Raw genomic sequence first — 24999 nt, forward strand, 5'->3', positions numbered from 1 at the left:
GGAAGTTTTTTTAGGGTTAAAATGGCTGAAAATACCCTAACCCTACCCCTAACTCTACCCCTACCCCTAGTTCTAACTGTAGTGGGGGCGGGGGAGGGGATTCTTTATTTTATTATTGTTACTACCTATGGGGCTGATAAAGGGGGGGGGGGTCATTTACCTTTTTTTTTATTTTGATCACTGTGAGGTTATCACAGTGATCAAAATGTGCCTGGAACGAATCTGCCGGTCGGCAGATTCGGCGGGCGCACTGCGCATGCGCCTGCCATTTTGGAAGATGGCGGCGCCCAGGGAGAAGACGGACGGACGGACACCGGGAGGCCCGGTAAGTATAAGGTGGGGAGATGAGGGCTCGGGGAAGGCGTCGGAGCACAGGGGTGGCATCGGAGCATGGGGGTGTGGGATTGGGGCACAGGGGGACAGCCACACTCCGCCCACGCACTTCCTGCTGCAGCGGTTCTGCACCACAAACCACAGAAAACCCGCAGATATTTTTTTCGTCTGCGGGTTTTACTGCGGGTTTGACCTCACAATGGAGGTCAATGGGTGCAGAACCGCTGCAGTTCCGCACAAAGAAGTGACATGGTCCTTCTTTTTTACCGCAGCTATTCAGCGCGGCTTTTTTAGTGCATTTCCGCAATGTGGGCACAGCGGTTCCTGTTTTCCATAGGGTACATTGTACTGTACCCTGCATGGAAAACAGCTGCGGACCCGCAGCGGCAAAATCGCGGCGGTTCCGCAGTAAAAAAAGGATTGTGTGAACATGGCCTTAGGCTACGTTCACATTAGCGTTGCGCCGCCGTGCGTCGGCGACGCAACGCGCGACGCACGCTAAAACGCGCGCAAAAACGCGCGCGTTTTGCGACGCATGCGTCGTTTTCCGACGAAAATCGGACGCACAGAAAATGCTACATGTAGCGTTTTCTTGCGTCCGACGCTAGCGTCGGAAACGACGCACGTGGCGAAAAACGCCACCAAAACGACACATGCGTCCCCTATGTTAAACATAGGGGCGCGTCGCCGCTGCGTCGCCGGCGCAACAGCGACGCACATTGGCGGAACGCCAATGTGAACGTAGCCTAAGTGTGTTTTATATGTGTGATATGTTAATAGTCTTGTGTGATAAAAAGTCAGGTTATATTTTATCCCATAGTTATGGATTAGATCATCAATTGGAAGGCGCTACAGCAGTTTTATAGAAAACTAGCTGTACTACCAGACTTCGCCCGGGTTAATAACTGCTGTTAGCAAAATAGAATGTGTTAACAAAAATTTATTCTGCACATAAAAACCACAAAACAAATATGGTAGATAGAAATGTAATTATTAGAAGGCAAAAGCTAAGCGAATAGAAGCATTTCACCACATATATTTCAACACCAGAGATATTCCACACAGATTTAACTAAATTGGCCAAGTAATGTGAAGTAATCTTCTACTACTTAATCGAGACCCTTTTAATAAACGACATTCTTAGTTTTTCCATCAGGTGTCACCAACACACCCTAACTGACATGCTATTACCTCACACAAGCTTTGTTATACTGAGAATGTCCTTTGTTACCTATATTAACCAATCAGAGCTCAGATTAATTAACTGTAGCAAAATAGAAGCTGAGCTGTGATTGGTTGCTATTGGCAGCCTGATAAATCCCCAGCCAACAGGAAGCCCTCCCCCCGGCAGTATATATTAGCTCACACATACACATAATAGACAGGTCATGTGACTGACAGCTGCCGTATTTCCTATATGGTACATTTGTTGCTCTTGTAGTTTGTCTGCTTATTAATCAGATTTTTGTTTTTGAAGGATAATACCAGACTTGTGTGTGTTTTAGTGTGAGTTTCATGTGTCAAGTTGTGTGTGTCGAGTTCCATATGACAGGTTAGTGTAGCAAGCTGTGTGCAGCAAGTTTTGCGCATGGCGAGTTTTGCGCGTGGCGAGTTTTATGTGTGGTGCGTTTTGAGTATGTGCAAGTTTTGTGTGAAGCAACTTTTACATGTGTTGCAACTTTTGTGCATGTGGCAATATTTCCGCGTGTGCAAGTTTTCCATGAGGTGAGTTTTGCACGTGTCGCGAGTTTTGCGTTAGCCTAGTTTTGCATGTGGAGAATTTTGCATGTGGCGAATTTTGCACGTGGCGAATTTTGCACGTGGCGAATTTTGAGTGGCGACTTTTGTGTTTCGACTTATGTGGCGAGGTTGGTGTATGTGTGGTGAAATGTGTGCTGAGGGTGGTATATGTGTTCAAGCACATGGTAGTATGTGGCGGATTTTGTGTGTGTGTTTATATCCCCGTGTGTGGTGAGTATCCCATGTCAGGGTCCCACCTTAGCAACTGTACGGTATATACTCTTTGGCGCCATCGCTCTCATTCTTTAAGTCCCCCTTGTTCACATCTGGCAGCTGTCAATTTGCCTCCAACACTTTTCCTTTCACTTTTTCCCTATTATGTAGATAGGGGCAAAATTGTTTGGTGAATTAGAACACGTGGGGTTCTAATTTCGCCTCACAACATAGCCTATGACGCTCTCGGGGTCCAGACGTGTGACTGTGCAAAATTTTGTGGCTGTAGCTGCGACGGCGCAGATGCCAATCCCAGACATACATACATACATACACACATACACATTCAGCTTTATATATTAGATGTTTTCCGGGTTAAAGTTAGTCAGAGCCCATGACTCACAGCACAGGTTCAAGTTCTGTGATGAAGAGTTGAGTGTAGAGATGGAAGGCTGGACAGACAGGGAAGCAGGTTCCAGGAAGCAGATGCCTCAGAGCTCAAGGTCCGGAAGGGGTCCTCAAAGTCAGGCCTCTGGCTCCCTGATGTGGAAGATGTCAGCTGGGTCAGAGAGAAAAGTGAAGCTGGTGGGCATCTGGATAGGACAGGGGCCAACACTGAAAAGGCACTGAACCAAGGAAACATCACTAACAAGAGACTAAGTCTTATTTTGTATGTTACAGCCAAGTGTAACCAAACTGTAAAGTCGAACCTGTTAACCCGGACCCAAGATCTCCTGCCTTGTTTGTAGACAGATCCTGTCCCAAGGACAAAGAGGAAACGAGGACTTGAAGTAATGCGAGTACAGAACCAACTCCCACAGAACACAAAACTCTCACTCCTGTTTAGAAGAGGAGTTGCGGGGAAATCAGAACCGAGTTCCGGCCCACCGCAGATACAGACATGTGAACCCCGGCTGCGCTTCAACGGACCAGGTTTTCCCAGAGGGGCAGGGCCTAGGGTTAACCAGGTATTCAACTGCCCTCTGATGGCGAGGTGAGACTTAGCTGCCGGCAGACACCAAGCACCACTCCGGGGCAGTGTCTGGATGCCAAGCTCCACCAAGGAGCCAGGCATTAAGTGGAGAGACAGATGGGAAGGGGAGCACTGCCACTAGAGAAAGATTAGAGGGGCAACCCCTGAAACTTTACCTGTGCAACCGTGAGTTGCCTGACTTCCCTAGACATGTTTACTCATCCCATGCAGTGATCTCATTCCTATCCTTGTCGTACCCTAAGCACAGTCCTGGCTAGTGCGCAGGGCAGCAGGGACACTAGCCCTGCTCCATAATCTAAACACAAAGGGAAACAGACAAGGGTAAAAGAAACATCACTCAATGCGCACCCAGACTACAGAAAGGTATAAAGGGAAAGGAAGGATTATGCAAACTAACAGGGAAATGAAGTAAAGGAAGACACCAAACAGCAGCGTGACTCCCTCAGCGTCTCAGCACGCCACCAGCGCTCCAGGCAATAGAACGTGCACAGTGTGGGCACATCGTATGCCCAAGCAGCTTTATCTGCTCAGTTACGGTCTCCACTAGTGCCTCTGAAATTTGCCTCTACATATAGTGTCAGCATACTCATGCATCTGGGTATATGTCCAGATCCTACGCTCCAGATAAACTTGCTCTGAGGAAGGTCCACAAAGGACCGAAAACGTTTAGCAAGATACCAGCTACAGCTGATCTGTTTGTCCTGATGCAAAATAAATGACTATTTTCTACAAGCATTATTGAGTGCCAAGTTTTTTGATACAGCTCATTCCTATCCTTGTCGTACCCTAAGCACAGTCCTGGCTAGTGCGCAGGGCAGCAGGGACACTAGCCCTGCTCCATAATCTAAACACAAAGGGAAACAGACAAGGGTAAAAGAAACATCACTCAATGCGCACCCAGACTACAGAAAGGTATAAAGGGAAAGGAAGGATTATGCAAACTAACAGGGAAATGAAGTAAAGGAAGACACCAAACAGCAATCTCCAGAGACGACTCCTAGAGGACTTCTCTTTCCACAGCTCACACCTCCAAACCGATACCAAGCTATAGCAAGCTACCACTGGCAACTACGCAAGCTAAGAGGTCAGTACTCAGAGTGGAGTGGAAAAATCAGAACAGCTGAGACAATGTAGGACCAAAAGCTTTAGAAGACAAACAGAACTGCTTAACCCTTGCAACAAAAGAACAAGAGAAATCTGGTAAACAAAATAGATCCAACCAGTGCAAGCTTGAGTGCAGCCAAATGCTGCGATCTTCTGACCCTTGAAAAAGAGGAGACCACTCTCTGTAGCGGTATCCCTGTGACCACGGCTATCTTGTTCCGTGACGGGGAAGGCGGTGCCCTGGCGTCGTGACGGGGAAGGCGGCGCCCTGGCTCCATGACGGGGAAGGCGGCGCGCTGGCCCTGTGATGGGAAAGGTGGCGCCCAGGCGTTGTGACGGGGAAGGCGGCGCTCTGGCGCCATGACAGGGAAGGCGGCACCCTGGTGCCATGACGGGGAAGGCGGCTCCATGGCTCCGTGACGGGGAAGGCGGTGCATTGGCTCTGTGATGGGGAAGGGGGCACCATGGCTGTTCTAAGGAGAAGGCTGTGCCTCCCCTGCCAGATCTATGGTGAAGTCAGAGCCCTCAAGAAGGTAAGGTTGAGGTTTTTATCATGCACATTGCAAAAGCTAACCATATAGGTAAGGGTGGGTGAGTGTGTTTACATTCACAGATTTTGGTTAATATGATGGATATAAAATAGCAGGGATGAGCCAGGAAAAAGCATCAGAGGATTCCCATACAACTACACGGATCCTTAACGGGAACCTGTCAGCAGGATTGTGCACAGTAATTATAATTCATTATGGAAACTAGGGGGCAGTCAGTGAGGGATCAGTGACCTGTCAGAAGCCATACTAATGAATACCTAATCAGAGCACCACATGAAGACCCCCCCAGGCCCACGGGAGCACGAGTACATCATTAACTCAAAACTGAAAATAAAGATTAAACAACAACCTCAAGATGGATTTCATCACCAGGTATCATTGTAATCAGTATATCAGTATAATGGCGCCGACCTGACACTGTCTGTAGGCTACTGAGCACAATCCTGCTGACGGGCTCCCTTTAAAAGGACTGCAAATCATGATCTTCGAAAGTCAAGTCCTAGGTTGAGAAGTAACGATAACACATTATCAATAATCACGATCATGGCTTCTACATGCCGGAAGGTCACTGGGCCGGCGTCCACTGAGGGATTGAGATCAACCACAGTCACCCGCAGCCACACATGTTGCTAGGCAACAGCCTGACCAGTGCTCAGCAAATAAAAAGAAAAAAGATTCATTATTATTAGTGTTTATTATAACGATCTCCATAGTGAACGGTTACAAGGGGGCACTATGGTGGAATGAGGAGTTTGGTACAACATATATCACTGTCATGTTGAGTGCAAATAACGAATAATTAATAAATCGTCCTCATTTTATGTAGAAAGAAAAAATACAATAGTAAAATAGAAATGGTGATGAAAGGAATATTCGCATACTAAACATTTTCATACCCCAGCCGCGATCTCAGGCTCTGTATGTACGGAGGGCTGTAAACTGGATTGGAGGCAAAATGCACAAAGTATTTCACTATTCCAAGTTTCTCCGTTTTCTATTATCAAATTCCCGCCACATCTACTTACCGTATTATTTTACATACCAAGAAAATTAAATTGTTGCTTTCACCATAACAACCCCCTGTCCATACAACGTATTGGGGCATAAATACACAAAAAGGGGGATTCTATATATTAGCCATTGGATTGGTTAACAAGTAGTGCTACATTTTAGCCAGATGTGGCTTTACCTGGCGATAAAAGCTTATTGTTGGGTAGAAAAAAAGCCAAACTCATTCCTGAAACTGTTGGGGGGAGGGGGGGGTGACTACAATGGCAGCAATCCCTTAAAGGGAGTCTGTCAGTCCTATTTTACTGTTCAAAGTAACCGTCTATCCTTGTAGAGGATGGGATAACATTGCTTGTTCGCCTCGAGACAGGCTTTAAGCATGGGCAGACTTTTGTGCAAGAGCAAGTGCACACATCGCTTCCTCCACTCCGCTGACATCGCTTCCTCCAATCCTCTGACATCGCTTCCTCCACTCCGCTGACATCGCTTCCTCCACTCCGCTGACATCGCTTCCTCCACTCCGCTGACATCGCTTCCTCCACTCCGCTGACATCGCTTCCTCCACTCCGCTGACATCGCTTCCTCCACTCCGCTGACATCGCTTCCTCCAATCCGCTGACATCGCTCACTACATGCACCTGAGAGATGTCAGCTGAGAGGAAAGTGTGATGTGTCCGCTTGGTCATGTGCAAAGACAGTGTGCACGTGCCGTACATTTATCTTCCGATTGAGGCAGCACTATCACCACAGGAAGCAGCGGCATGTTAAATAAGTTTGTGGAAGGGTGTGGGCGACTAGCCACACGTAGGGAGTAACCGTGCACCACAATTTGCATATTGCAATAAAGTTATCTTTTGAGGTAAAGGAGGAAAGGTTTTGAAAACAAAAACATTATTTATTGTTGCTCCTTCCCATACAAAGTTATGTGGAAATATAAATTTGGGCTGACTGACTTCTTTTAAAGGGGTTATCCCAAACTTTAATAACTTATCTCAAACTAATAAAGATGCGGTACCAGGCACAGCCAATACTAGTAGTAAAGACCTGCACATGCTAAATAATAAAGATGCGGTACCAGGCACAGCCAATACTAGTACAGACCTGTGCATGCTAAATAATAAAGATGCGGTACCAGGCATGGCCATTACTAGTAGTGCAGACCTTTGCCCACTAATAATTAAAGCTGCCATACCAGGCACAGCCAGTACTAATGGTACAGACCCGTGGATGCTAAATAATATAGATGCAGTACCAGGCACAGCGACTACTAACAGTACAGACCTTTGCCCAGTAAATAAAGCTGCGGTTCCAGGCACAGCCACTACAAATAGAACAGACTCTGTATGGTAAGGAAGGTGCTGTGAAGCTCACTAGAGCCCTCTGGCCATTGCCAGTGTTCGACACACTGTGACCCTGGGCCAAAATGTAGAGTGGGTCTCCAAATTCAAACATAAGAACACAGGATCATATAGGGAACATTTACATAAGCTGATCTCAGACTGATAAATGAGTGCAGATCGACTACATGGAAGTCGTTTGGTTCTTTTTTTTACATTCTGCTCTACGCAGCTTGAAGAAGAATGATGGGGACAGAACGATCACATGAAGATGACATGATGGGGGTAGAATTATTGGAGGCACATCTGTCTCCACATTGCTGCTGAGAACTATCCAACTCAATGAAAGAGCATGTTGCTTGTATGTTGGGTTTGGGTGATTGCAGATATGTTTACATTACACCCAATAAACTTTTGTCTGCAATGCCGGCATTTTAAAATATGGATGCCACACACACCATGTTAAACGGGCACATAATGTTAAATGGACAAACTGCATGTTACACACACTGTATGTTACACACACAAGCACTGCTTGCCACATACACTGCTCGTTACACGCACACACTGCACTTATAACATTGGGAAGTGCACCGATAATGCGTGGATGGCATCATCAGTGCAGTTTCTGGCTTGTAAAGGTCTTTTGGGGATAGTTGCCCTAGGCAAGTGCCCCGTTGTCTACCAACACTAGCACGGACACCAGCCCTTAACACAAATTGTTAAGGTTCCAAGTTTTGAACTTTCCCCCAAAACTACTAACATAACCCAAGAAATCCCGGGTAGCCTCTTTAAGTGGGTTTTCTACTTTAGACAATCTTCATACGTTTGTAAAATAAGCTTTTCACACAGTATTCATAAAACTCTGCTCTGATTTGCAAGGAAAATTAGAATCATTTATTAAACTATCCTACAGCGCCGCCACAGGAGGAATGAAGAATTACATATGCTCGTTTAAATTAATTGGCTGTCCTTGTGATTCAAATCTATATATGCGGTGTCCTTAAAAAGAAAAAAGACCCTCCATGTAGCCGCTCACCACATTGCCCAGTACATAATAAGAATTAACAAATATAACTGATAAAGTGAAGCCGCACACAAATCATTCTGAAAAAGTGTGCAAAATCCAATGAATACGATAATACAGTGTTCACACTCATCCCTGAGCAACAATGCTTCCTAATGAAGAATAGGGCGCGATGGCACAGGACCTGGCGGCTGCCGCACGGATGGCACAGGACCTGGCGGCTGCCGCACAGATACACTCAGTGCAAACATTTCTATACTACAATGGATTTTATTTCCGAGAGCTGAACATGACGCTGCAGAATGCAACAATAATCCTTCATACACATAGCATACAAGCTGCCTGTTGTTATAATCATTACCTCTATGTAAAGTACGTACTCGACGAGCACAATGTTCACCACTTTCACGCAAGTGTCTCCAGCACCGCACTCCCCCTGGCACAGAGCGATGCGACGTGACACGACCGACCTATTCAGCATGGCGCGGCTCATTCGGCCAACAAAAAACTGCTTCTTCCAAAGAATTCACATACAGAACACAGCCCACATACTGCATCATTTATCAGTGACGGTTTTCTGGAAATCCACCCAAATTTATATTTATCTATTATTTATAACACATTATTCAGTGCCAATGTATACAGAATGGACCCTGGCCTAAGGGGCTCGCAAACCAATTTCCGCACCAAGCACGGACCGATAACTCACAGAAAGTAGATATACATAAACGGGGCAAATTCATTAAAACTAAATCCACCCAAATTTATATTTATCTATTATTTATAACACATTATTCAGTGCCAACGTATACAGAATGGACCCTGGCCTAAGGGGCTCGCAAACCAATTTCCCCACCAAGCACAGACCGATAACTCACAGAAAGTAGATATACATAAATGGGGCAAATTCATTAAAACTTTGTAAACTTAAACTAAACAGTCTTAAAAAGAGCCGGATTTATCATAGTAGATACGAAAAACTTGGCAAGTGTCAAGTTCTTCATATCTCTATCATTGGGGTGGAACCATACTTGTGCACCCACACAGTTGGAGAGCTGCGTATGTACGGTACCTCTATCTATAAGAATAGTCGTACTGGTTCCTGCTTTGACGCATCTTTAGATAGTTTAGTCCAAATTTACAGCACTTATTAGCTGTTTTTTACTTTAATGGTGCACACATTCGGCCGACCAGCTATCCTGTGGAGCCATTCCACTTCCCCACGAAGTCAAGTTCCTTTGTCAAAGAAACCACAGAAAGTGTCTAAAATACTTTTAACGTGGCACATTTTGGATAGTTTACTAATTCTAAAGTGTTTGTAATATGTGATTAGACACCAGCAATTAAAAAAAAAAGAAAAAAAATTAGGGTTATTCCCAACTTAGTCGGGCGCACCATGCCCCCACAGGACTAAAAATGAGTGTTATGTGGTGGATCGCACGTCTATCAGGCATTTATAGCATATATTGTACCTAGATTTGGAATAGCTCCCTTAATTAAGGTATTGCCCAAGATCAATAATTATGTATACTATGTTATTGTTTTGACTGAGAACCAGGGCCCGTGTTAACTAGATGTGTCAATCTGCTGAATGAAGCAGAGTCGAGTGTGCTGCTGGTGAGTGACCAGCTAAAATGTGAGCTACAGCTAGAAGAGAGACACAGCAGAGTCTATGTCCGAATGGAGAGTGCATGCATAAGCTAGGAAAGCTCTTGAAGCTGCAGAACAATATGTGAACTGTGCACAGCATTGACCACTTCTGTTGCCGCTTGAAGCTGCTGGAGCTCCAGCTGAAGATGATACAGAGATCGGTGGGGTCGGCTTTTTCTGCGAATGAAGTTGACTCTGGTAGAAAGGACTGATCTGTTGGGTGAACCCGCGCTGACAATTGTGCCCTGCTAACTGAAGTGTTTATTTGCAGTTATACTTTCATGCCCAGAAGAGGCTGGTTTTGGTTTTGAATCCCTTGGGAGTTTAATGACAGCAATAAAACTCCATGTCTGGACCAAACCGTATTGCCTGTGTGAACACAACCTAATGCCTACCTGAGAGAGAGAATATGCAAATTGCCTCTTCTCAGAAAAAGAGGACTTAAAATCTATAGCGCCACCTGATGGAAGTAGCGATCCTACAAGTCACAATCAACTCTTTAACGAGTCGTGCAATATGACTTAGGATAAAAGCCAAATTAGTATCTCAATTCGCAGACACGGTGTTTCGGGCTGTTGGCCCTCGTCAGTGCGAAGAGAGAGAGGATCCCTACAATTGGTGTTTTGGATGCGAGGCAGAAGTCCCAAAGGGCCCAGATGATTGAAGTGTAAAGATTGAATGTCCTAGGTAAAGACAGCACGGGAAGCACAGACTGGAAGCCCGGAGGAGCTGTCCTGCCGGAAGGCGATATTGCTGCTATGTCATGGTGTCGCCGGTCTTGATTGGAAGAGCTGGGGCGGAGTTGTGGAGAGGAGAACCAAGGTCAGCAATGCCAGGAGCAAAGTTGATATAGCGCCTCAGTACAGAAAGATGGCAAAACAGACCAATTTCCAAAACCAATGGACTGCAGCATTGGCCAGAACAACTTTTAGGGTGCGTGCCCACAATCAGGAATTGCGGAGACGCCAAGATCTATCCAGTGGCCCTGGTGGACATAAGAACAGACTGTGGTTCTGTGCCTCACCAAGTGGGAGCGGTCAATGACATGTTGCATACTACTGTTATTGGTCGCGATTTTCCATTATTCTGGGACGTATGGGCTAAAGCTGTAGCACCCAGTGTCCGGTATGCACCCAGGAGTCGGCTATGGTAACTAGGTTACATGATGTAAACGGGGAATCTCTGTTCTCTGCACTGGCTGGAGAGGAGGATGTCGTGTACTGAGCACAGATCAGCATCCGTGCATGTGTAGCAGAGCTGTGTGTCTGCACAGCAGTATGTCTAAGTAATATGCATATAGAGCCTGTGCGCGAGACGTGCAGGCAGCAGAGCCTGTGCACGAGACGTGCAGGCAGCAGAGCCTGTGCGCGAGACGTGCAGGCAGCAGAGCCTGTGCGCAAGGCGTGCAGGCAGCAGAGCCTGTGCGCGAGACGTGCAGGCAGCAGAGCCTTTGCGTGAGACGTGCAGGCAGCAGAGCCTATGTGCGTGAGACGTGCAGGCAGCAGAGCCTATGTGCAAGACGTGCAGGCAGCAGAGCCTGTGCGTGAGACGTGCAGGCAGCAGAGCCTATGTGCAAGACGTGCAGGCAGCAGAGCCTATGTGCAAGACGTGCAGGCAGCAGAGCCTATGTGCAAGACGTGCAGGCAGCAGAGCCTATGTGCAAGACGTGCAGGCAGCAGAGCCTGTGCGCGAGACGTGCAGGCAGCAGAGCCTGTGCGTGAGACGTGCAGGCAGCAGAGCCTATGTGCGTGAGACGTGCAGGCAGCAGAGCCTATGTGCAAGACGTGCAGGCAGCAGAGCCTATGTGCAAGACGTGCAGGCAACAGAGCCTGTGCGCGAGACGTGCAGGCAGCAGAGCCTGTGCGTGAGACGTGCAGGCAGCAGAGCCTATGTGCGTGAGACGTGCAGGCAGCAGAGCCTATGTGCGTGAGACGTGCAGGCAGCAGAGCCTATGTGCAAGACGTGCAGGCAGCAGAGCCTATGTGCAAGACGTGCAGGCAGCAGAGCCTGTGCGCGAGACGTGCAGGCAGCAGAGCCTGTGCGCGAGACGTGCAGGCAGCAGAGCCTGTGCGCGAGACGTGCAGGCAGCAGAGCCTGTGCGTGAGACGTGCAGGCAGCAGAGCCTATGTGCAAGACGTGCAGGCAGCAGAGCCTATGTGCAAGACGTGCAGGCAGCAGAGCCTATGTGCAAGACATGCAGGCAGCAGAGCCTATGTGCAAGACGTGCAGGCAGCAGAGCCTATGTGCAAGACATGCAGGCAGCAGAGCCTATGTGCAAGACGTGCAGGCAGCAGAGCCTGTGCGCGAGACGTGCAGGCAGCAGAGCCTATGTGCGTGAGACGTGCAGGCAGCAGAGCCTATGTGCAAGACGTGCAGGCAGCAGAGCCTGTGCGCGAGACGTGCAGGCAGCAGAGCCTATGTGCGAGACGTGCAGGCAGCAGAGCTGAAGGGACAAACACCATGGATAAACACAAAGTACCATATAATAAATGCAAGAGAAGAAAAAACAATTTATTTACTGTACTTATTTACTTATTTGGGGAGGGGTTATATTACTTTTTCACAATTTATGGGAGGCAGTGTTACTGTAGTTAAGTGTTGTTATAGTTAAAAAAAAAAAAAAAAATAATAATAATAATTTTGATAGGCCTAAAAGGCTTCATGGCTTTGTGTAGTGACATCCATGTCCGAGAGCCAGAAATGAGATCACAGCAATTATCACCTTTGCGTCCTAGTTTGTCTTGTCAGCTTATATAAAGTCCATTAGTTGGCAGAGGGTGTGTCACAGGTATACCGCGACAGAGAGGAGCCAGAAGACCGCAGCGTCTGATTTCTCCTACTCCTGCACTGCTTATTAAAGGGACTCTGTCACCTGAATTTGGCGGGACTGGTTTTGGGTCATATGGGCGGAGTTTTCGGGTGTTTGATTCACCGTTTCCTTACCCGCTGGCTGTATGCTGGCTGCAATATTGGATTGAAGTTCATTCTCTGTCCTCCATAGTACACGCCTGCGCTGTACAAGATTGCACCTTGTGCAGGCGTGTACTATGGAGGACAGAGAATGAACTTCAATCCAATATTGCAGCCAGCATACAGCCAGCGGGTAAGGAAACGGTGAATCAAACACCCGAAAACTCCGCCCATATGACCCAAAACCAGTCCCGCCAAATTCAGGTGACAGGTTCCCTTTAACACTTCATCTTCATATTAAACGGTGTACATTTCTTTTGGCAGTGCAGAAGCTAATCTGCTCTGTTGAGACCTCCTGGAGCATTAAGGCTCTCAGCTGTGCACTGTTAGCCACTCCCATCTCCTACACAAACTAGGTCCTGGCTAGCACTCATTGTCAGAGTTAGCTTATGCTGCATGGCTGGAGGTTGTTTTTGGTTATTACTGGAGAAAGCGTTTGGTGTGTTTATCTGTGACTGTTCCTAGGTTTTGAGTGTGTGATGATTCCCTTTCTTCTCTTACTTTGGTTTAACCCAATGCTCCACTCCCCTAGGATTACTATAAGGCCATTTTCAAACATTCAGTATTTGGTCAGTATTTTCCATCAGTATTTGTAAGCCAAAAGCAGTAGTGGAACAATCAGAGGAAAAGTATAATAGAAACCTATGCACCATTTCAGTATTTATCACCCACTCCTCGTTAGTAACAATGCTCCACACTAACGGTGAGGACAACCATGTTTCTTGTTTAATTCACATATTTCTCTCTAAGTTTAATATTCCTTTAAAGGGATTGTCCCACAAACAAATTTTACCAATTGGTGTCTAGCTGTCCTATAAACCAGGGGTGTCAAACTGCATTCCTGGAGGGCTGCAAACAGGTCATGTTTTCAGGATTTCCTTGTACTGCACAGGTGATAATTTAATCACCAACTCATTATTTGTGTAGGTGATTAAATTATCACCTGTGCAGTACAAGGAAATCCTGAAAACATGACCTGTTTGCAGCCCTCGAGGAATGCAGTTTGACACCCCTGCTATAAACCATAGAATCTTACAAGGGGCTGATGCTTTCTATCAATCACACTAGAGGTTGCATGTCAGCAACTTTTCTAGTCTGATTTTTTTTTTTTTTACAAAAAATAGCAGACAGCACTTAAAAGGACACATGAATGACATGCACCTGCTGTTTTGTTTTTTGTTTTTTTTACAGACCCTTTAACGTCAATGGGTGACTTTATTCCATAAACTCAAAATAGAAAATTCCTTTTTTGTTTTGCAACATATGAATATGCCAATTCATTTACGGGTCTATACTCTTTTTTAAAAAAAATAACAGAACACGTCTGACAAAAACCAACGTGTGAATGAACACTAAGGTGTCTGACCATGTCCTGTCTTACTTCCCAAAAAAGTAGTAAGAATTAAGAGTCATGGGTTTGTAAGATTGGTGGGAGGTTCTGGAACCCAAAAACATCATTTCTTAAACTTTTAGAACATACCATAGGGACTTTCGCTCTCAGGAAACATAAAAGGGGTTGTCTAGTGGCAGCTAGTTATCGCGCACCTGATCGCTGGTTGTCCTACCACTAATTTTCTGCAGGATGGGCAATAACTTGTTGATCAGTGGGTGTCCCACCAAATCGGCAGAATGGGGACCTTTTATTCCTGTAACAATCCAATATGGCAGGTTACATGCCTGACCGCCACGCCACCCATTCTGTCGGATAAAATCGGGGGCAGCCCCATAGACCAGTGTTCCCCAAGTCCGGTCCTCAAGAGCCACCAACAGGTCATGTTTTCAGGATTTCCTTAGTAGTGCACAGGTGATAATTGCATCACCTGCACAGGCAAGCATTCACTGACCTGTGTAATACTAAGGAAATCCTCAAAACATGACCTGTTGGTGGCTCTTGAGGACCGGAGTTGGTGAACACCGCCATAGACAATGACTGGAGCAGCGGTCAATCATGCGCACTGCCGTTCCATCCTAACGGAGTGCCCCGTTCTGCAAATCGGTGCGGATCTCAGCGCCTGGACCCCCACAACCAATAAGTCATCCTATCCAGACAACCCCTTTAACCTAAACGCTACAGCACTGCTCGCGGACCAGAACTGGAGGCAATGTGTGGGACGCAGGTGAATGCATTTCCCTAATTAATTTGGGTAGTATCAATGTGAGAATTTGATTATTTTTCACTTTATAGTCACTAATTTTTATCCTAACCACTAATACTGTCTGACATTTTTGTTTAACAAGTAAAAACGAGTGTCCTGAGATAGGATCAAAGACTTGAGAACATCTACCAGAAGAACGACCCTCTTATACCCTGGTAATTCTTACTCCAAATTCCACTAAATGATCCTTTTATCTGTGACCCCGCTCCTCAATGGAGCTCAGTGTGCGGCTCTGGCGCTGCTCTGCGGTCACCGATCCTACAATTAGCGGGGGCAGAAGCCAGTGCTCTGGCTATGTGACAGATGGGAGATACACAGCCGGCTTGTGGGGTCCTGTGACCCTCCTACGTGATCCTCCATGGCAGCCATTCATGCTGTATGAGAGCTGGAGCGCCAATTTCACATGCAGACATCGAATTGCCGAATGGGGGGGGGGGACAAATGGGCACATAACGGTCTCATTTTCCTACTTCGGCCACGGTACAAAATTCCATCACTAAACATCCAGGTATGTTATGTTGCTTTAAAGGAAAGCTGTAATCAGAAAATAACCTACTTGTAAAATCAGGTTTTTGTGTTAAGACAAAAAAAAAAAAAAAAACTTTTTTTTTTATCAACTTAAATATTGAGATCTTTATTTAAAAGAAAAAAATAATATTACTCTTACAATTTTCACCCGTGATAATGAAATGATTCAATAAAAAAAAAAATAGAGTAAGCAGCCTAGTAAGTGACACATTGCTGGAATCAGGGTCTCTGCCCCTACATTATTCTTCTGTCTTACTAATGTCCGCCCTAGTACGCCTGCGCCAGTTTTATAAAAAGTGAACTGCAGAGAAGCCCACTCATATGCTGGCAGCTGCAGGATAAACTACGAGGTGCGCATGGATATAACAATAAAGGATATTTTTATGCTTCATGTATTTCTGCCGCTTTCTGAACACTGTGGGTTTAACATAAGAGATGACTGAATGAAGAATTTTTAGTGCGTTCTGCACCGTGACAACTCCTACGGGCTCCTGCCATGGTGTTCCGGTGACTATCCCGTGCCCGTGTTTCGCAGACCCGGTCTTCACCAACATGAATGGACAAGTCACTGGCACCTGCAAGACTAGCTCATTCCTCTACTGCTGCTGGGATCTGCAGTGCTCTATTCCTGTCAATTCAATGGCAGAAATATCAAGAAAATGAAAAAAGGTAAAAATAAAAATTAAAAAAAAATGCCCCTACTTCAAAATGGTTCTCCAACTAAATTTGAAAAAGAAAAAAAAAAATTGTTGGTATGGCACTAAGATAAAAACACTTTGTCCCCAATTTAAAAGAGGGTAGTAATCCGCTGCAGCTGACCACTGAAGAACAAAAGAATTGACTACTGAAATTTGACACGACAATACATTTTTCTCTGCAACTTCCATTGTCACATAAAATTGGTGACCACGAAGGGTTTGTTCAACTTTTCTCCAACATATATAGGGTATTAAATAATTCATCAACAATAGAAAAAATATTGTATATATTTCCCATTTTCCATCATGTTTCTAAAAACATGCCAATGCATTTCAATGCCAGAATGCATTCATGGAGGCCACTAAAGGTGTCTGCAGCTGAACTGCTGCTTTGTGAATGGATTGCAAAGTGTTCTCGGCCCGAACCCTGGTCCCTTTCCTGAAAAGACAGCGAGGGGGACTGGCAGTGACAAGCGTCCCTTTGTTGTGATGGCCCTTTATTTTGTGAGCGCTGCGCTCCCTCCTCTCACATTCCGCTCAGTCTGGAATGTGAGCTGGTCAGCGTGCCAACCGGCTACCCATCTGGGAAAAAAAAAAAACAAATATGCAAAAAAAAAAAAAGTGACAAAAAAAACCTCACCCACATGAATAGGAAATTAGATATGTGTGGAGTTAACTCCTTAGAGTCTATCCACATGCATCTGCTTACTTCAGGTTTTGGTACCTCCCCACCAGAGAGAAATCCAAGTAGTCCTACCGTGCCCAGAAGGTTCCCCCACTGCTATCCACAAGGTATTTGAGCTTCAGAAGACCGTCCAGCTCACTTATACACATGTCCTGAAAGAATCCAGGATAGAAGATGAATCAGTCCTGTCTATTATGTGTGCGGACACACCAGAACAAGTCCTGTACTATAAAAGTAATTGCTAACTTGGGTTACCGCCTCGGAAACAAGTGCCCGGAGAGGTCACAGGGGACGGCTGATACTTGGACTTGGTCTCGAAAGCTCAACTCATCAGAATTACAGAATAGGAATACCAAGGGTCAGTCTTCACAGGAGAAGGCTTTGGAAGTGACGGCTTTGTTCCACGGTCTACACGTCAGAGGCATTTTCTGATTGATGTCCGGTGACGCGGTGCTCCTCTTTTCTAAGCCTCAACGTTCGGCATACATTGAGCGAGTGTCGATAGTAACCTTCGAATACCAATATCAGGGGTCCCCAACTCCAGGCCTCGAGGGCCGCCAACAGTGCAGGTTTTCAGGATTTCTTTAGTATTGCATCGGTGGTAATGTGATCATCTGCACAGGTGATGATTCCAACTCCTGTACAATACTAAGGAAATCCTGAAAACCTGCACTGTTGGCGGCCCTCGAGGCCTGGAGTTGGGGACCACTGATCAATATCACTCTGTAAGCTAAGACTTGTTACACCCAACAAGCAGAATAATGAATCCATGGAGGCATCTGACATAGGGAGAGATTTACCAAGCTAAAACACAACAAACGGTACGTCATGCCCTGCGCCATATTTATTACGGGCAGTGGACACTTTATTCTCTTGGTTTTTGGATTCACTGAATCAGAGTGTAGTTTAGCGGAAAGCGGGTGCAAGTTAATTTTTGACTAATTGGCGATGTAAACGTTGATGAGACAGTCTAAGGGCACAGTGAGATGGTTGTATAAATCAGACCAAGATGGAAACGCAGTGCACAGACTGGCCGGCAACTCTCCCCACCCGAGTGTGACAGCTTCACATATTTCTAAGCAGCGGTCCTGCTGCCGCCGGCCAGTCCATGCACTGCGTTCCCATCTTGGTCCGATTGACACGGCTGGCTGATTGCACCCTAAAGATGCACCAAATTTATCAAAAACAGCTCCAGCCACAGAGAACAATCTGCCACATCTTAGGAATGCTTACGTATAGGTTTGAATGGTCCAAAAATTTAGCAATATTGATAAATTTGCCAAAATAACCAAACTTTTTTTTTTTTTTTTTTTTTTTTTTAGATAAAATGTGTGATGAACCGAAGTGATGTTTTATCCCCCCAACTGCTGAGTGTGAAATCACCCCAAAGTGCCATTACCCCACTTCATTACATTCCCGGCAGCTCTGCTACCTGTGAATAACACAACATGAAAGGAGTGTTGGGTTACAGGAAAGGAAACTACTGTGCGAAGTCGGGCACTGAAACACTAGTGCGAGGCAGAGTATTAACCGCTCTGCCATGACCATACGACACCACAAAAATGAAGCTGTGGTCTAGGGCTGAACGGAGATGAAGTGAAAGAGGATGCATTTTACAACATTTCTTCACAACCTAAAAACCTCTATTTGTTGTCCACTTTAGAAAGTACAGGGTTCCCAAGGTTGGAAATTAGTGGTTTGTCCTAATCTTAGTGCACGTTGACAACTGACTAAGGCAGGCCTGCGCAACATATGGCCCGCCAAAGGATGTTGTGCGGCCCGCTGAGCTGCCCAGGAGACCCAATCGCTCCTTCCTAACTTCAAACGTATTCTCAGTTTTCAGATGAGGATACATTTGAACAGTGCGGTGCCAGGACAGGAGCAGAGCAGCGCTAGTCAGCCCAGGCCCCGACGCGCATCGGCGTAATGACATCATTACACTGTTACTGGCCTCAGGCCGCAGGGGTGGCGAGGACACGGCAGGCACCGGTAAGCACTCCAGGAGGAGCCGAAGATGAAGGGTGCTTGTTTTTTGATTAGCGTTACTTTGCAGGGGACATTATGGATCATTGGGGAGGACACTATAGGGGCCATTGTGGGGCATTGGGGGACACTATGGATATATGAGTGACATTAAGGGGCAATTTGGGATTTTGGGTGGATTGTGAAAGGGGGGATAGTATAGTGTACAGTGGGGGTACTTTATGCAGAGAGGCAGTGTAGGGGAGATATTAAAAGGTGTATTTTTTTTTTTAGGGGGAAAAGCAGTGTGAGGGAACATTATGGAGCAGGGCTGTGTGTGGGGGCTATTATGGAGAGGGGTTGTGTGAGGGAGACATTATGGAGAGGGGTTGTGTGGGGGATGCATTATGGAGAAGGGCTGTGTATGGGGGAAATTATGGAGAGGGACTGTGTGTGGGGGATATTATGGAGAGGGGCTGTCTAGGAGGGCTTTATGGAGCAAGGCAGCGTGAGAATGCTATTTTGTGCAGGAAGCACAGTGAGACGCCTTTATTTATTCAGGGGCACAGTACATGAGATATGTTTTCTTATGGAGCAGTATAAAAATACTTTAATTTCTAAGGAAGTGCAGCTGAAGATGGTGAAGAGAGAGGTCTGCAAAGACAAGCTATGGACGTGAAGTCTCATAATTGCATCTATACTACATGGAGACAAAAGAGATGGGAACGACTTGAATTAAAGGAGATTCAATGTTTATTTGTGATTTTGCCTGTCTCTCATCAGTGCTGTGTTCCTGCACGGTCTGCAGTCTGATCATAGCTGGTATCAACATCTCCCAGCATCTCTTGTTAAGGACATACTAGGAATTGTAGGTTCAATACAATTATATATGGGGCTGACCCAACATTACAATTGATCGCTGTACTAAGTTTGGTGCGGCGTTCATGTGCCGACAGACTGCCCTGGGGTTTGGGGTCTCCCAACTGTATCCCGATACATAGTGCTTGGGAGATAAACTCCTTTCAGACATTTCGGGCACTGTCCCGCTCATAGAGAACACAGTAAGTTTAGCCAAGGTGATCATTCCCATGCATGGGGGTGTTGAGAGAAATAGCCGTGTATGGATAGCCATCTAAAGTCTATGGGGGCTTAAAGTCATCAGCTGAACGTCGGTTCACACAACAGCTATCTAATCTGACTATTCAATAGTGCCGAGAGGTCATGTGTTCTTTCAGAAAGAGCCACTGTCAGACATCTCTGGCAGCAGCTTATTTCTAAGAGAACAAAAGGATCACCTGTCCAAAATCAAGACATGCGAGAATATTATCATCCCCAAACAAACATCAGCTATCGGGGTATAGTTAGTGACCCCCATAGACTGTTGGATGAAACTGTCATCAGCGGGTTCGGCCAACGTTCGTGTAATCTGCACCGAAGCTTTGAGGCTGGTGGATCTGAACAGCCAATAATTAGGAAGTCAAAGAGGAGAAAATGGTAAGATCAAACAACAAAAGTCATGCTCCATTCTATAAGGTGAGCGGAGAAGGACACAACCTACCAGATCCATGCACGCTTATGGTGCAACCAAGGGCTCGGCCAACAGCAATATGTATTTGTAGCCGTAAGGAGTTGTCCCATCTGGTCAACCTCTTCCTACATTGACATCAATGACAAATTTGATTGCAAATTCCGTTGAAGCCTTTTTGGCCACACCATGACCTGGCAATAAAAAAAAAAAAAAAAAAGTAAATCAACCCTCCCAACTGATTCACTAAAATACATATTCAGAGTTGCCAAATCTGAATGTTTCACATTTCAAGAGCACGGAGAGATAAGCAGCTGCCTGACACCATCGGAGCCTTTTACTCCCCAACGCAACAAGATAAGAGAAAATCCAAGCCAATCTACGACGATGAAGTGTTTGCTAAAATCCAATGACTAGGGCACCGTCCAGTAAATTAAACATAACCAATCATCCGGCACAGAAAAGGGAATTTATCGGGCGGTTGATGAATATTTAAATTGTTGTCTAATGTACAAGCGAGTGACACCGCAATTATAGCACTGGCCGCTAACACAACGGCTACTTTACACAGTAAAGACATTTTTCATGCAGTCCAGGAAGAATACAGAGGCGACGGGGGCAGGAGCGGGAGACGATCGAGAATAATGCTCCTATTAAGCCGTAAGCGATTCTTTTACACGTAACCTTTAGCTGAATTATAAATCAGGGGCCGATACATCAGGCTGAGTAATGGAAAAGGAGAAGTGAGCCGGACTGCAAAAATCAATTTATGTAATGTCAGACTTTATTTAATGAAGCTTTCTGGCTCTGCACTGCGCGCAGGACGGTTCATCTCGCAACAGCTTTTACCGATCTAAATTGTCATCTAAATCTAACAATGACCGCCAACCATACGACACGGCGGTCTGGTACTGGTCTGCAGTGAAGATGTGCCGTATGTCACCAATCAATGGTTTCTGAGGTCTACTGCCATACAAATAAGCATCACCCTTATGCCAGGGATTGGCTGCAGTGGTCCGTGCACATGATCGGCATGCCATCGCTGCAGGACAACACAATTTTAACACAATTTCTCATTTAAAGTATTTTTTCCGATTCTGCACAAGTTTCTTAGAAACTTTAGATTTATTTTATTATTTCTCAGAGGCTGATGCCATTATTGACTACACGCACGTGCGAGATTTCAGCAGAAAAGGTGACGACGCACGCGGCTCACAGGAAAACCTTTTGTGCTTTTACTCAATTTATAGGACCAGAAATGACTCAAACTCATGAGCCATCTGGTATCCTGGAGGCAAAAGATAAGGAAATTAAGCACGTTTTAGGATCTAAGTGCATGACACAATGATGAGAAGAGGTCACGTTCCATAGTAATTTAATAACAGTGTGTGATCACGTAAACTTCACTTCCCACCAGGAACGCCGCCGCAGTGCGCCAGAGAACAGGCAGCCCCAACGTCTGGTCTGCAAGCTCAGATTCCAAGAGAAGGCAGAAACACAGGGTAAAAGGGAAACTAGACTTTCATGTCACTTTTCAGAGCAAGCTGTCATGTTTACATACAGGAGGAATAACACTATTTGTGGCCATTATTTGACTGTTATCCTGCAAGCGCCATCTGTAAATTTGCCATCGACTGAGCAGATTAGTTACCGCGCTGCAGTGATTTCTCTCATACACATCCCAACACAGAGTGACGGATTCCTACTCTGTATTCCTTATTTTGTACACATACAGAAGTGACAGCAGTATGGAGAACATCATACAGCAGTACTGAGCAGTGCACATGTGAATCCATCTCTGGAGTAAGGTAAAAGACTTGTTAGTAAGCTCAGCACGATTTTTTCTTGTCTTCCTTTGTCTGCTTCCTTACTTTGTGGACTCTTCCTCGCCCCTTCCTTCTACAAAGAAAACAATAAGAGGTGTAACCGACAGCTCACTGTGCTGGACGTCTTGAGATATTTCTTGAGTAAGACCTCTTTCAGATGTCAGGTTTTTTGACTCCTGAGAAGAGCGGACAGAGTTTCCTCATTGAATATCATCTGAGTATCATCAGAGATTCGTGAAGAGTTTGGTCCATGTTTTTTTCAATGATAAAAAAAAAAAAAGAGTTTCCTGACCTTCTCCGATCCATCAGGGCTGTGGAGTCGGATTTTTGGTTTGTCAACTCCACGGCCCTACTATTAGTCAGTGAAAAACTCACAGCACACAGATGGCATCTGTCTTCCACTGCAGTTTCATCCCACACGATGTTTCCACAATTTTGCATGGACCACTTAGGCCGGCTTCACACTTGCGAGTTTTACGGACATAAGAGCGCAGAAACTACGTCCGTAAAACTCGCAAAAAATACGGCACAATTATTCTCTATGCCCCTGCTCCTATCTGCCGTATTTTACTGATCAGTATTATACGGCTTTCTACGGCCGTACAAAATCGCAGCATGCTGCGTTTGTCACCGTACTGCGCAAGAAATACGCCAATGAAAGTCTATGGAAGCGTGAAAAATACGGATTTCACACGGACAAGCAGTGTGACTTGCGAGAAATACGCAGCGCTGTTAGAGAGAAAAGCCGGTAATTCATTGCGGTGTACAGTAAAATCACACTGACAGCTTACAGTCCAATAGGTAGAATAAATGTGTACACACACATTATATATATATATATATATATATATATATATATATATATATATATATATATATATATATATATATATATATATATATATATATATATATACCTATTCTATGTCAGTGAGACACATATATGTATATATAATAATATTTATTCCAGCGCTATACAGCTTGAAAGCCGGTAATTCAATTACCGGCTTTTTCTTTCTCCTTCCTAAAACCCGACATGATTTGAGACATGGTTTACATACAGTAAACCATGTCTTCTCTCCATTTTTTTTGCAGATTCCACACTACTAATGTCAGTAGAGTGTATCTGCAAAATTTGGCCGTTCTAGCTCTTAAAATAAAGGGTTAAATGGCGGAAAAAATTGGCGTGGGCTCCCGCGCAATTTTCTCCGCCAGAGTAGTAAAGCCAGTGACTGAGGGCAGATATTAATAGCCTGGAGAGGGTCCATGGTTATTGGCCCCCCCCTGGCTAAAAATATCTGCCCCCAGCCACCCCAGAACAGGCACATCTGGAAGATGCGCCTGTTCTGGCACTTGGCCACTCTCTTCCCATTCCCGTGTAGCGGTGGGATATGGGGTAATGAAGGGTTAATGCCACCTTGCTATTGTAAGGTGACATTAAGCCTAATTAATAATGGAGAGGCGTCAATTATGACACCTATCCATTATTAATCCAATTGAATGAAAGGGTTAAATAAAACACAAGCACATTATTTAAAATTATTTTAATGAAATAAAAACAATGGTTGTTGGAGTATTTTATTCTACGCCCAATCCAGTCACTGAAGACCCTCGTTCTGTGAAAGAAAAAACATAATAAACCAACAATATACTTACCCTCCGCAGATCTGTAACGTCCAACGATGTAAATCCTTCTGAAGGGGTTAAAACATTTTGCAGCAAGGAGCTTTGCTAATGCAGGCTGCTCCTCGCTGCAAAACCCCGGGGAATGAGTCTAAATATAGATCAATGAGCTATATTTAGCTTCATTTGCGGTGAGGCGCCCTCTGCTGGCTGTTTATAGATCGTGGGAACTTGCCTAGAAAGCCTGAGATCTCATCTCTCGAGATTCCGGCGGCCATTTTCCCGGAATTAGTCATACTGGAACGCATGGAAGAACTGCCGGGGGGCTCTGGTCTTTCACAAAATGTAGCCAGAGCCCCCCGCAGCACCGGAGACAGCCCTACAGCACAGGAGCCCCCTGCAGACCCCTCATCCCAGCCTGCAGCAAAGGAGCCCCCTGCAGACCCCTCATCCCAGCCTGCAGCAAAGGAGCCCCCTGCAGACCCCTCATCCCAGCCTGCAGCAAAGGAGCCCCCTGCAGACCCCTCATCCCAGCCTGCAGCACAGGAGCCCCCCTGCAGCACAGGAGCCCCCTGCAGACCCCCTCATCCCAGCCTGCAGCACAGGAGCCCCCCTGCAGCACAGGAGCCCCCTGCAGACCCCCTCATCCCAGCCTGCAGCAATGCTCCACTCCTGCCTCCGGCAACGAGCCTGGGACCCTGATCCACCACAACCACAACCCCCGGTAAGTAATAAGACGCATGGATTATAAGACGCCCCACCAATTTATTAAAAAATAGTTTTTTCCTATTTTTCTCCTCAAAATTTGGGGTGCGTCTTATAATCCGGAGCGTCTTACAAAGCGAAAAATACGGTATATATATATATATATATATATATATATATATATATATATATATATATATATATATATATATATATATATATATATATATATATATATATATATATATATATATATATATATATATTTTTTTTCTTTTTGGGACACATGGATCATTTCTATAGCGGTATGTTGGTTTTGCAAGCCTGCGAGAAAACCACGCAGTACGGATGCCATACGGATTAC

The 24999-nt window shown here is 45.5% G+C and overlaps 1 protein-coding gene across 4 annotated transcripts in view; it reads right to left on the minus strand.

Moving 5' to 3' along the window:
* The window catches only part of MPP7 (MAGUK p55 scaffold protein 7), a 394349-nt gene that overhangs the window by 303109 nt on the left and 66241 nt on the right, over positions 1-24999 (minus strand). For 2 of the 4 annotated variants that reach the window (XM_069729627.1, XM_069729629.1), the window contains exon 2: positions 20515-20675. The exons of the other annotated variants lie outside the window; for them this stretch is intronic. The gene's annotated coding sequence lies outside the window, so the exon portion shown is untranslated. The remainder of the gene's footprint in view (positions 1-20514; positions 20676-24999) is intronic. 4 annotated transcript variants of the gene reach the window in all.

Source organism: Ranitomeya imitator, chromosome 6 (genome assembly GCF_032444005.1).
Source record: "Ranitomeya imitator isolate aRanImi1 chromosome 6, aRanImi1.pri, whole genome shotgun sequence".
In the NCBI taxonomy this organism is placed as follows: domain Eukaryota; kingdom Metazoa; phylum Chordata; class Amphibia; order Anura; family Dendrobatidae; genus Ranitomeya; species Ranitomeya imitator.